At 35.0% G+C, this 15,040-nt stretch overlaps 1 protein-coding gene across 4 annotated transcripts in view; it reads left to right on the top strand.

Moving 5' to 3' along the window:
- The window catches only part of LOC150103503 (TBC1 domain family member 31), a 449,146-nt gene that overhangs the window by 207,406 nt on the left and 226,700 nt on the right, over positions 1 to 15,040 (top strand). The gene's annotated exons all lie outside the window — the stretch shown is intronic.

The following is a 15,040-nucleotide window of genomic DNA, read 5'->3' as shown; positions in this document are numbered from 1 at the left end:
ACTGAGAGTTGTGAGTGAAATGCATTCCCTGAATGCCACAGGTGTTAAGGAGTTTAAGATTCAATATTATTATTATTATTATTATTATTTGACACCTCCAGGGAGTCCAAGGACTCATCGAGGGAGAGTGTGCCAACAGCATCGAACGATTGGTCCCCTTCCAACTACTAACCGCGCTCAAACTTAGCAGGGGCTCTACCAATCGACCAACCTTTGATTCAATAGGATACGTATGTTTTAGTGAGTCATCTGATTCCATGGAGACGGATGCTAGAATAATAAATAAGGAAGTCATTTAATGAAATATTCATATAGATTATACACACGATTATATTTTTTGGAAGATGATCTGCGCTATGTTATAAGCATCCATCCTTCTTTGTAAAAAATGGTCATATTTAAGATCAAACATGAAATGTGACATATTTTTTATTATACCATTATTCTTTGTTATTGTATCATGCTTCTGTTGATGCATCACAAATAGTAATATCCAGGACCAGTGCATAGTATTTTTCTTGTGTGTGCGATTAATGTTCGGCGCTTTTCCAAAAAAAATTTTTCTTGAATAAAGTGTGAATAAAACGAACAGGAAATGAAAAACAAATGAAAACCACTTTACAGTATAATGTTACCTACAGATTAGTCCTGCTTATGCAAATTTTTTCAAGTTATATAAATTTTCAAAATAATATAAAATAGTAATATAAAGTTAAGAGATTTATTTAATATTCTTTACATTAATTTTGCTAAAAGGGATTCATCTGGCTTTCATTTCAGCGAAATCCTGTCACAGTACATCAATGTTGATAGACTGAGCAATATTATTTTCTATTGAAATGAATGCCAAACCGTTTAGTTTTTCTTGACTCATGCTTGATTGCAGGTAGTGCTTTATTAATTGTAATTTAGAAAATTTTCTCTCTCCCTTAGCAACTGAAATGGGCAAAGTCAATAGTATTCTCAATGTAATCAGTGAATTTGCAAAGAGTTCTTCAAGGTTGTTGTTATAAATCCACTTCAAAACCATTTCTGGTGTACTATTTCCTTCAATTTTTCTAGATAATAATTTCAGCTCTATTTGCAGTTCTTCTGCTTCAGTGTCCTTGTTTTCTTTGTCACTTAATGCTTTTTCTAATGAACTACATTTTTCTTACAATTGTTGGTCTTCCATGTTATCACATTCTGTAATGTTGTACAAAAATTCAAAGGGCTCCAAAAAGCTACTAAATGAATCAAAATGCTCCTTCATTGAAGTAATTGCTCTTGTGAACAAAATGTCGAAAAATTTAGTTTTGAATTTCCTTTGTGCATCAATGGCTCCGGAGTATCTGGTTCCTCGTCAAAGGATTTCTTTCTCTTTCGGATCTGATTATCTAACTCAGGACTAAAATTGTCTGTTAAATCCGCATCTATTGCAATGCATTTTGCTTGGGAAATATAATTCTCGAAGGAATCTTCAGAGTTATGGGAAATGAGAAATTCAATTGTCCTTTTCAACGTAGTTGCTGCTGGTTTAACATTCATGCTTTGTGATTGTAACAACTTGCTTGTATAATTGATTTCTGTAAGTACGTCGTGCCAGATCATTAATCCACAAATGAATTCAAAACTATCTAATTTTGATGCGATTGATTCCGCTGTTATACGTGTAAGTGAATCTTTTTCCAGTTGAACGACTTTTTTTAACCCAGAATAAATACCTTTCAATCCGGTCTTCAAAGCACTAACGGCATTAACATGGCTTTCCCATCTAGTATCGCTTAACGATTTCACTGTCAATTTACAATACATGGACTGAAAAATATGCCAACGCTTTGTCGATCCTGAGAAAAACTTGTAAATTATTTGAATGGTTGAAAAAAAATTAACAATTTCAATAGCTTCATTTACTGCATCAACAACGACTAAATTTAAGGCATGGCAAACACATGGAATGAAAAAGGCTCTTGGATTGACGTTTGCAATTTGAGACTGCACACTGTTTCTTTTACCTCGCATGTTGGCTCCATTGTCGTAGCCTTGACCACGAAGATTCATAATAGATAAATCAATTTGTTTCAAAGAATTTAAAATTTCTTCGGTCATCTTTACTCCAGTTGTTTCTACAACATTAATAAATTCCAAAAAACTTACTTAATTTCTACATTGGCATTGTGACTCTCAGCTGCTTTTTCGATGTGGACATAACGCACGACAATGGACATCCGTTCTTTATGACTTTGATCAGGTGTACAATCCATAATAATTGAGAAATACATTGCATTTTTGACCATGTCCAAAATCTTATCCTTTGTAACTTTGGCGATCAATAAAATAATTTCCTTCTGGATATCTTTTCCTAAGTAATGATTTTTTTCTAAGAATGGATCAAATTTTGAGAACAACTCGACCAACTTTAAAACTTTATCATTATTTTCGGTGAATAATTTTATCTGAAGACCCTTTAAATGCCATATTTTCTGAGACCATCGTTAAAATAATTGAAATTATTCTCTTCAGCACTTCATCCCAATATTTTACCTCACTCAAATAGAATTTGTTCATCAAAGAATCAATGGTTTGACCACCAGAAAGTCGTTTTTTTAACTTAGTCCACTTTCCATAACAATCAAAATACTGAGTGCTTCTTTCATGTCTCTTCAAAATCAATGTCATGTGTCCCCAATCATTTGTACCGACCTTTGCTAAGGTAAATTCATCACTACTAAATATTTTGCAACAAAAACAGAACACTCTATCTAATTTGGTTGAATATACAAGCCATGTGTTTGAAACCATGCCATAATGGTTTCCTGAGGAAGGCAACGGGAAACCACCTCAGTATTATTTCCAAGAAATATGGTGAACTCAGCAAATTTAGCTTCCACAACTGGCAGAAATGGGGTGTATCGGCAAATGATGGATGTCATGCCTGGCAGAAGAAGAAATGAGGCTTCTCAGGTTATTAACCTATGAAATCCTCAAATGGACAGTGAGGATGGGATCCCAAGTATTGAGGAAAATAGGAATAAAATAAGACCTCCAGGAGAGAATAAGATAGAAACTATATGAGTGGCAACTTGGAATGTAAGAACAATGTTGAGAGCTGGTAAATTAGAGAACTTGAAGAAAGAAATGAAGAGGAATAAATTGGATGTGGTTGGTCTAAGTGAAGTTAGATGGGAGGATATAGGAGATTTTGAAAGTGATGGTTATAAAATTATATATTCCTGTAGAACACGAGGAAAAAATGGAGTAGCATTTGTGTTGAATGAAAAGGTTAAAAATTCAGTAGAAAAAATAATATATAAAAGTGGCAGGGTGATTATGATTAAACTGAAAGCAAAGCCTGTGGACATGATGATTATACAAGTGACCATCATCAAAATGAAGTAGGAGAGATATATATAATCAAATAGAAGAGATAATGGAAGAAGACAGAAGTAAAAGGTGTACCATCTGGATGGGAGACTGGAATGCGGTGGTAGGTGAAAAGGTAGAGAAGGGAATAACAGGAAGATATGGCCTTGGAAAAAGGAAAGAGAGAGTTGAAAGACTTATAGAGTTTTGTAAAAGACACAAACTAATCATTGGTAATACTTGGTTTAAACTTCCAAAGAGAAGAAGATATATATGGAAGATGCCAGGTGATATTGCAAGATACCAGATTGATTACATGGTACAGAAACAGTGTAAAAAGGATATCGACATATCCAGGAGCTGATATTGACTCAGACCATACTTTGCTTGTTATGGAATAAGAATACGATTTAAGAAAATAAACAAAGTAAAAGCAAGAAAAGGTGGAACCTAGAAAAACTCAAAGGAGATGTAGGTAGTAAATTCAGAGAAGAACTGGAAAATAAAATAAGGAACAAAGAGAATATATCTGAAGAAACTATGGATGTTAATACAAAATGGAATCAACTGAAAAACTTGATATATGAAACAGCTGCCGAAGAGATAGGTTTTGTGGAAGGGAAAAGAATTAAAAAGCCATGGATTACAAATGAAATGATAAGAAAAATGGAGGAAAGAAGAAGATGGAAAAATGTAAACACTGAAGAGGGAAGAAGAAAATACAAAGTATTAAATAATGAACTGAGAAGAGAAACTGATAAAGAGAGGAATGGTTTAAAAACAGAATGTAAAGAAATTGAAGAAATGGAAAAAAGGGGGCGATATGATAAAATGTTTGAAAAAGCAAAAGAAATTACAAATATTAAAAAAAAAAGGATAAGAAATCTGCCATTAGAAGATAAGCAAGGAAAACTGATTTATGATATTGAAATACAGGGCGAAAGATGGAAGGAATACATCGAAGAACTTTACGACCAACAAAAATTGAATTGGAAGAGCAAAATTAAATCGCGACAGAAGAAAGAGATCCTGAAATACTAAAGAGAGAAGTAGAAACAGCAATTAAGGAATTAAAAAGTGTAAAGATTGAAGGAGTGGATGAAATACCTAGTGAAATTCTAAAACAACTGGAGAACAAAGGTATAACAGAAACATAGAAACTCTGCAACCTCATTTACAAAACAGGAGTATGGCCTAAAGATTTCACAGAGAGTATTCTTATACCAATTGAAAAGAAAAGTAATCCTGCTAAGTGCAGTGACTACAGAACTATAAGCATACTTTCGCATGCCTCCAAAGTACTGCTAAGAATATTAAATCAACGATTGTATAATAGAGTGGAGTATTTTCTGAGGGATGATCAATTTGTATTTAGAAAAGACAGAGGAACCAGAGATGCAATTGGAGTAATGAGGACCATTTGCAAAAGGAATATAGAAGTAAATAAAGAAGTTTATATATGTTTTATTGACCTTGAAAAAGCATTTGACATGGTGAAATGGGAAAATCTGATGGAAATATTACTCAAAATCCGTTTTGGATTGGAGAGAGCGAAGGTTAATAGCTGAATTATACATGAATTATACATGTCACCGATGCTCTTCAATATATTTGCAGAAGAAATGATAAAAGAAGCATTTGATGAAGAGAAAAGAGGAATCACTATTGGAGGAAGAACAATACAACATATTAGATTTGCAGATGATCAAGCAATATTAGCTAATACCGAAGATGAACTACAGCACCTAATGCAAAAATTTGAAAATATATGCAAGAAATATGATATGAAAATTAACGCAAAGAAAACAAAAGTGATGAGAGTCTCCAGGAAACCAGCAAGTATCAAGGTGATGATGAATGGAGAAAGTGTAGAGCAAGTGAGACAATACAAATACCTTGGTAGTATAATACAAGAAAATGGAAAATGTGACATGGAAATAAAAGAAAGAATTAACAAAGGAAAATTTGCCATTTATAGCAAGAAAAATTTGTTTATTAATAAAATGAATAAAAATCTAAAGAAAAGGCTTATTAAGTGCTATATTTAGAGTATGACCTTATATGGGTCAGAAACATGGACAATTGGGAAGAAAGAAGCTAAAATGTTGGAGAAATTTGAAATGTGGTTTTCTTTATTTTCTCCATTATGGAGAATAATGGAGAAAATAAAGTGGACTGAAAAAATCACCAATGAAGAAGTATTACAAAGAGTTGAAGAAGAAAGGAATTTACTAAAGACTATAAGAAGAAGAAGAAGAAAGCATAAATAACTGGATAGGACATGTATTAAGAAGAGGAGACAGCCTACTGAAAAGAATGATAGAAGGGAAAATGGAAGTAAACCGACCAAGAGGAAGAAGACGACTAATGATGCTTGATGATATATTGGGAACAAGAAGATATCCGGAAATGAAGGAGGAAGCAAGAGACAGAGGAAATTGGAGGAAGAGAATCTGCTGAGTTATACCATTGGACCTGTCAAGAGACAGAACACTAATGATGATAATGATGATACAAGCCATGTTCTATCCACTAATTCGCCATTTGCTGTTTTTCATTGGAAATATATTTTGCTAAATGATCGCCCAACACGGTCTTTCGGATAATGTTTAATGTTAGCTCTTTCAGTACTATCTTTTCAATTTGAAAATTCTGCAAGTTTTCTGGCCAATCCACTTAGCTAGTCATCTCCACAGCACTCGTTTCTACATCACTATTTGACCATTCTCTTTCAAACACATCGATTGAGTTCCCATCATCCTGTGTAGTTGCACTTGTACCAGTATTTGATTCAATCTTAACACAAGTTTCATCAGTTTCAGCTCCAGGCCTCACAATAATTACAATTCCACCATCATGCTTAATCTCCCTTGTGTCCATTGGTTCGATAGTGTGAACAGAATTACCCTTGTCTTGCCCATCTTGCAGAAAACTATGCAGCGTTCTTTGATTCCTTAATTGCTCTATCAGCCTCTTTTCTTGATTTTCTTTATTCTGCCAACCAGACAATTTTCTCTTTCGATCCATATTTCGGGTGAAGTGGATTTCCTGGTTTTTTTTTTTTTTTTTTTGAAAATTTAAAAATGTGTACAAAAATTAGAGAATGATAAAATTATGATATATGCAAAAAATATTTTTTATTAAAATAACATAAATTTGAAAATAAAGATAAAATTACTGTCTTTTAAAAATTTAAGAATGAAAAATATTAATTGGTATTAGATGTTATATTGGTGTTTTATTAAAATCTTTATTGTTTATTAAATATTAAACAATGTGAAAACCTCCCAGAGCACTATTCCCAAGCACTATTTTTGAGGTTCTATAAGGAAGATAAGTCCCTTGAAATATTGCTTTGGCATAGTTCTGGGAGGTTCTCAGATATTTATCCTATATTTTCTATTAATTCATAATTTAAAAAAATTTTAAATTCTTCTAATGAAAACATCAACCCTAAGGGTTGGTGTTTTCATTAGAAAATTGGACCTTTAACTCATATTTGAAAATTTAAAAAATTCCAGGAATTCCACTTCACCCCATGTTTCTACAAATATTTTTTAACCTAGTTACATAGGTACATTTCTTCTAAAGCAAGTGAAATATCCTACCTTTATGTCTTTTATACAAAACAATATTTCTTTTATACCAACAATTGTTCAGTATAACTTGTTGGAAATGTTATAGAATACTAGCCTACGTAGTTCTCTCAGAAAGATTCAATTAAAATAAGAGAATTTTACAAGAATGTTTCGCATTGGACTCGAGAATTCACCAATTATTTTGTGTCACTGACCCCGCCCTAACAGCCCACTAATATATCATGCTCGAATGTCAAGAAGAATGAGTTATCAGTAGTAAGCCAACTTTTAGGGCTGGACCACATGCATCCGATCCAATTAAAATTAGGATACGGCCCTTATGCGGAACTCAATAATTAATCATAAGTGATTTATTCTATTTTAGGTATATTTTATCATCATCATCATCATTATCAAATTCCTGCCATGTACCCTTAAGGGGTGTATAGGATATGATAGTACCACATGAAAAAAATTACATTATTATTAATTTCCTATCTACAATTTTCTTCCAAATCAGTCTGTTACTTGTCAAGACTCCAACATTATCAGATCTTATATTTCTATCATCTAAAGCACTTTGTACCGTATCAATCCACCTATATCTTGGTCTTCCTCTGGGTCGTTTTCCTGCCAACCTGGCAGAGAACACTTGTTTTGCTAATCTTTCTTCGCCCATTCTGTTTAAGTGACCATACCACCTGAGATTAGCTCTGCTAACGCATTCCTGGATGCTGACAATGTTAAGTATTTTCCTAACATCCTCGTTTTTAATATGATATTGCAATTGATGCCATCTGTTCACGCCTATAATCTTTCTCAGGACTCTCATATCTGTGGTCTCTAGTCTTTGGTCAAGTGTTTTACTTCTGACCCAGCTCTCAGATCCATAAGTTAAAACTGGTTTGAACACTGTCTTGTATACAGCTAATTTAGTGTTCCGACTAATTTCTCTCTTATTCCATATGAATTTATTCAATTGACTTCCCACCATACCAGCTTTGCTGATTCTGTTGTCTATTTCTATATTTAATTTACCATCTTCAGTAAAAATCGTGCCTAAATAGCTGAAATGTTTTACTTGTTCCACAGGTTCTCCATTCACAACACAGTTGACATTTTCAATGATTCTGCCTATTTTCATTGTCTTTGTCTTTTTATTGCTGTCCTTCATATCATATCTATTACAACAGCTATTCAATTTAGTGAGAGAATCTTGCAGACTTGTAGCGGATTTATTTAGAAGTATAACATCATCCGCATAAAGCAAAGAGCTGACATTAACATCTCCAATTTTGATATCATGTTCAATACCACTTTCCTTCATAATGTGATCCATATAGATAATGAATAACAGAGCGGATAATGAACATCCAAGTCTCACACCAGATTTAACATTAAACCATCTTCCTGTACTTCCTTCAATTCTAACTGCTGACTTACAACTCAAATAAAGACTAAGTATTGCTTGATATAATGCCCCATTGACACCATATAACTGCAGCGTATTGAATAGCTTCTCTCTTGGCACCTTGTCATATGCCTTTTCCAGATCGACAAAACTTAAATACAGATCTTTGTTATATTCCCACGCTTTCTCGACTATTTGTTGTAAAGTGAAGATCTTATCCTGACAGCCTCTATTTGGCCTGAATCCAGCTTGTTCTTCACCAAGCTTTTCTTCCACAATTCTTCTCAACTGTTTCTCAAGTATACTTGCATAGATCTTGCCAGGAACACTCAGTAGGGAAATACCTCTGTAATTCTCACATGCAGTTTTATTTCCCTTTTTATATATGGGTACTATGAGAGCTCTACTCCAATCATCGGGAATTCGTCCCTCTCTCCAGGCTTTCTGAACTATGCAGTGCAGCCACTGTAAGACTCTTATACCACCATACTTCAGCATTTTTGGTCGAATATCATCTACTCCTGCTGCCTTTGCACATTTCAAGCCTTTGATAGCGTTTTCTACTTCAAGTATGGATATGTATTCCTGACTGCATGCCTGGTCAGTGTTTTTTACCACTGTGCTGTCATCACTGCTTGTTTCATTTAGCAGTTTTTCAAAGTAATTACTCCATACTTCAAGGATATCTTTTTCTCCCGTTTTCATGTCACCTTTATCATCTCTATTTCCTTTTACAGCACTCTTTCCTCCATTCTTAAGCTTCTTCAACAACCTCCAGAATATTTTGCCACCTTCTTAATATTTATTTTCTATATTCTTGCCAAAGTTCTCCCATGACTTTTGTTTAGCTAGTTTTACACAGTGTTTAGCATTCTTGCATTTGTCTCTATATTCTCTAAGAGCACAAGCTGACTTATTTGACAGTAACTTTTGGTATGCTTTCTTCTTTTCCTTCACTGCCTCTTTAACTTCCTTTGTCCACCAGGGAGTTCTGATTTTTTTATCCTTACAGACAATCTCACCACATGCCTCTCTGGCTGAATCAATCAGTGTTTTCTTGAAGGCTTGCCACTGAATCTCCAAGGTTTGGTTCCTGTTCTCAAACTCTTTCATTTTTTCTTCAATAATCTTTGTGTATTTTAGTCTACAGTTCAATTCTGAGAGCTGCTCAACTTTTATTCGCTTTAAAACTTTCTTACATGTTATTCTTTTCAATATGAAATTCAATTTTATCCTGCTCAAGACTAAATAGTGATCACTTCCAATTTCAAATCCTCTGTACACTCTGGTGTCCTGGGAGAAAACATCACTATCAACAATAACATAGTCTATGAGACTTTTCTTATTCTTAACCTCTTCTTTCCATGTGAATTTGTGCACATTTTTATGTTGGAACATGGTGTTAGTAATAACCAGTCCATGTCCTGAGCAGAAATCCAACAGATATTTGCCATTATTATTAGCTTTGCTCTTTTCTCCAAATTTTCCCAAAATATTTTTGTATGTCTCACAATTATTTCCTACTCTGCTATTTAGATCCCCAACAAGGACCAACTTTTCATTTTTCATTGTGTCAGTTGCTTTTTCTAAAGCCCCAAAAAATTCCTCCACTTCTACCTTAGTAGAACCTTCTGTGGGACCATAGGCACAAATAAGTCTCATTGTCCAGTTCTCCATTCTCATATTTGACCACATTACTCTACTTGAGACTGACTGCCATTCAAGAAGATTAGCCTCGTATTTTGTGTTGAATACTATGGCTACTCCTTCTTTTCCTTGATTGTCATTGCCTGAATATAACATTTTGTATTTATTGCTCAGAAAGATCTCACCAGTTTTGGTCTTTTTTGTTTCAGTCACCCCTATTATCAATCTGGTACTTATCCAATTCCTCAGCTAGCTCCATTTCTTTGCCATTCAGGCTTCATACGTTGATAGTACCGATCTTTAACTCTGGTGATGTTGAGTTGGGGTTTATTTTCAGATTTGTTCCAGTAGCTGACTTTTCGCTGTTCGCCCTAGTTCCCTGGCGAAAACAACAGGGACCTTGTTTAACCGGGCGACGCCCCAGCCGGCATGAAATTTTGTCATGTTGTACCATCATTTTTTATTTTGGTTTAACCAATAAGAATACAATTTGGTTCGCTAAATCCCAAATTGCCAGCCCATCCTTGTCCATTCAGTATCCAAGTAGATACCCAACAGGGTGCACCACGAGAAGGTGAGGATTGGACATTAGGTCAGAAGCCCTGGTCGGTTGTCCGCATTCCTTTAAAGGCTATGTGGAGGTCTCCTCTCAGTTATACAGCTTTGACCCTTAAACACCACAGGTATATTTTATTAATTTTTAATTAAAAATTACAGAAATTTTTGATCAAAAAAAAATGTATTCGTTCGTTTCCAAGAAGATCTGAAGGGGCCCGAATGGAAGACGACGCACATTGATAATTATATGTACCATTCTGTACCATTCGTTGTTCGTTTAAACTCTTATCTCATATTTTTTGACATCTTTTAGGCACCTTTTCTTCTGCGACACCTGTGTATATTGCACACTTTGCACTCGCCACCAGCCGGGCCTGGTAGTATCTAAGCTCATTGTAGTGAACTGTGAGTTTGAGACAGGATGGTTGAGATGGTTAACATTAGAATATCATTGCCATCATCAAATTCCTGATATGTACAGGATAATTATAATAGTACTACATGAAAACATTAAACTATTACTAACTTCCGATCAACAATTTTCCTCCAAATTCATCTGTTATCTTTTATATATATCTAATCCACACACGAAAGACCATGAGACCTATAGCACATTAGTGCCATGTGTGGGAAGAGGAATCTATTCACATTTTGCTCGAACAGCTGAGGGTTGTAATCTTTGTGGGGAGGGAAGAGTGGGGGGGGATACTGTTCCAAAGAACAGAAGTAGATGGAATGAAAGAGGAGGCAGTGAAAGTTGGTTCAGTGAGTTTCAAGATGGACTGCAAAAGGGTGTTGGTTAGCAGTGGCTCTTGTTTTAATGATTTTGGAGGAAAGTGGGGGAATAATAGTGGCCAATTCTGCTGCATTTATTGATACATTTTTTAAATTATTCCATTCTATCTCTATATCATCATTTTCTTTTATTTCCTCTAGTTTTCCATTTATTCTTTGCAGTAGAGGTAGTTGATATGTTTATCATCCAAGAGTTGAACTCTAAAAGATTCCTGGAGATTTCTCTTAGGACTGTTGTTGATTGAAAATCAACTGAACTGCTTGAAATGCTGCAGAAGTTTAGTCATAATGAAATCTATGATGCTGATGAAACAGGTCTGTTTTACCGTGCCACACCAGATGGTGTGGTATCTTATGCTGCTGTAACATATCAAGAAGTGACAAACAGAAGCTGTTGGTCATTAGAAAAAGCCCCAAGCCTCAATGCTTTAAAGGGCTTAGAATGGACAGTTTGCCAGTTCTATATTATGCCAAAGAATGCATAGATGACTTCTGTTATTTTTCAGAAATGGCTAATGAGTTGGGGTTTAAAAGAGATGGATGCACAGTACATGATCTTCTCAAGTAGGATCACCTAGCCTCTCCTCCTCAATCCAACTCCCACCTCCAAGTGGTGAACCCTGGAACCTGAGCAACCAAGTGGAATATTGGGTACTAACCCCAGTGTGAAGCTTGATCAGGTATAAAAATGAGAAGGGAGACTTATGGCAAGGTTGTAGGCCCTAAGGTGGTGGCCCACCACCAAACTAAGTTGCAAGATGGCCAGTCTTTCTTAATCTTTTCTTACTTGATGTCTCAAGAAAGAAGTAACTGAACTGTCACTCTGGAAAACGACTTAGACAGGTTAACGAATATAAGCAGGATAAGGAAAGGTAAAAAAATGAAAATAAACAAGAATATCTAGAATGATGCTACTTGGAATATCACAAGTATCCATCACAATATCAAGATCTAGACCAAACTCTAATAGAAAGAAATATCAAATTAGCAGTAATAACAGAAAGAAACAAAGAAAAAACAAACAGCCTCAGATGAAACAGATAATTACATTATTTACAGTTGAGTCAAAAAGGAAGTTGATTTTTATTAACAAATCTATATTTATTGAAAAAAATACCACACATTAAAAATACTGAAGTGAGAGAATTCTACAATTAAGATTACAAATAAGCCATGACTTCCTGACTATTATTGATGTCTATGCCCCAGACAAAGGAAGAGAGGAAGATAGCAATGCCTTTTATTCAGATTTACAAAAAATAAAAGATAAAATAAACACAAATGATCAAGATTATCAATTAATAATGAGAGATTTTAATGGCAGAGTAGGGAACATTCTATATTTGTTCCTGTATTTGTACCACTAGGTACAAATATAGGAACAAATTGTGAAACAACATACAATAAAAAAAATGGATAAAGAGTTATGGATTTTTCTGCATATAATAACTTAAAAATTACAAACACTTTTTTCAAGCCTAAAGATTTCCATAAATTCACTTGGGAAACAAGAAACCTAAAAAAGTATAATAGACTATATAATGGCTAGTAGAACAGCTAATATGATACTAGATAGCTGGGTATTTAGAAGTGCAGAAATAGAATTTGATCATTATCTCGCACAAGGAAAATTAAGAATACCCCCAAGATGGTTTAAAATGAACCAAATCAGTGCTAAGAGAAATCTCCTCCTTCCATTCTATATTCCTGTAATCCAACCAATATTTCCAAACATTTCACAATCAGTAAAACTCGGACTCGTGATGAATGGTAAAGCTGGTGAAAGTCTTGATCATTACGCAGAATGAATGCTCGCTGAAATTAACTCATAGCTCTTTTTTGCAATGCCGATGACCTATTATACTGTAGTATATGATCTAACTAGAAAATTATATTTGCTTTCAAACACTAATGTTGTACTTGTTCTCTCACTTCAGGCACATTTAAAAAAAAAAAAACGGATACCACTCAGCAGAAAGAAGTCCTAAGCGTCGTCTGCTTCTGTTGTTACGGCTGCCGCGCCTCCTCGCCACCAGTACACAGTTTAAAGAGAATTCGCAAGTCTTTATGACAAAAATCCTTACAACTCCCTTTGGGGGAAGCACATCCGTCACAGGAGTGTCGATGTTGCATCTAAAAGAAAACTCAGGCGAGTAATTGACTCTAAAATACAAGAAATGAGGTGAGAGCTTTATGGTGCAATGCAGCTCCCACAAACAAACAAAACAAAAAAAACTATATAATCATCATTAACTAAACATCAAGAAAATATATGAGCATTATTAAGAAACAAGCGAATAACATTAATTGATTATATCAGTTTTTAATCTGGAAAGGGCATCGGCGTTACCATGATGACTACCCTTTCTATATGTAACGGTCATATTATAACGTTGTAGGGCTAAAGCCCATCAGGACAACTTGGCACCATGAGGGGCACTTTTAGTTAGATAGGTCAGAGGGTTATGATCTGAAATTACCTGCATTTCAACACCAAATACCCATGTGTCAAACTTTTTCAATGCCTCCAAGACGCAAAAAGCTGCCCTCTCAATGGTTGACCATTTCATTTGACAGGAATTTAGTTTCTTACTGAAGAAAGCAATGGGCAATTCTTTTCCTTGTTCATTGTTTTGAGCTAAGCATGTGCCAATTGCTGTTGCTGATGTATCCGTATACAACTGGAACGGCTTGTCGAGATCTGGAGTATGCAAAGAAGGCATTTTTATAAGCTCTTCTTTGAGTTTCATAAAAGCTTCATCAGCATCAGTAGTCCAAGGAATATTGTTTGGGACACTTTTCTTAGTCAGATTTGTCAGTGGTAATACAATTTGGGGGAATTGTGGTATGTAGTCACGGTAGTAGCTAGCCAGCCCAAGTAGACTTCTTACTTCCTTCTTTGTCGCTGGTGTCGCTAAACCTTTTATAACCTCGACCTTCTCTGGGTCCGGGGAATGTTGACCGGATCCAATCAAATGACCTAGGAACTTCACTTGATTTTTCCTGAATTCGCATTTTTCTAGGTTTACTGTTAAACCCACCTCTCTTAATGTTTTCAAGATTTCATCTATATGGGTGAGATGTTCAGATCATGTTTTAGAAAATATAGCCAAATCGTCGATATAAGATCAGTATGCCTTATGAGGAGCTAGTGCTTTATCCAATGATTCCAAACAGTAAGACGTTCCATTGATAGTGACCAGAATGTGTCACGAATGCAGTGAAGGGCTTTGCTTCCTTTTCCATAGGGATTTGCCAATATCCCTTGGTGAGGTCAACTACAGTGATAAATCTTGCTTGTCCTACCTCAAATAATAAATCTCTAGCTATTTTCATTGGATAAGCATCTGAAATAGTAAAACTATTTAGCAATCTAAAGTCAATGCATTGTCTGACACTTCCATTTTTCTTAGCCACACAAACCACAGGATGAGCCCATTCACTGACACTTGGCTCGATGAGACCCATATCTAACAGTTCTTTGACTTGTCGATCTACTTCCTTTTGTAGAGTGATTGGCACCCTATAGGGTTTGAGTCTCTTAGGGGAACAGTTCTCTGTAACTTTGATGGAGTGTCCGTCAACTTTGGCACGACCAGGTTTGGAACTAAAAACATCTTCATATTTCCAGAGGATGTCAAAAAGTTCTTGTTTTTATTCTCCCGTCAAGAGAGCTTTCATATCCTCAGCTCAGGTGTTTCCTAATATC

This window comes from Typopeltis vanoorti, chromosome 9 (assembly GCF_054136105.1).
Source record: "Typopeltis vanoorti isolate ZY-2024b chromosome 9, IOZ_Tvanoo_1.0, whole genome shotgun sequence".
In the NCBI taxonomy this organism is placed as follows: Eukaryota; Metazoa; Arthropoda; class Arachnida; order Uropygi; family Thelyphonidae; genus Typopeltis; species Typopeltis vanoorti.
Note: the sequence above shows the minus strand (reverse complement) of the source record. Positions and strands in the feature narration are given on the sequence as shown.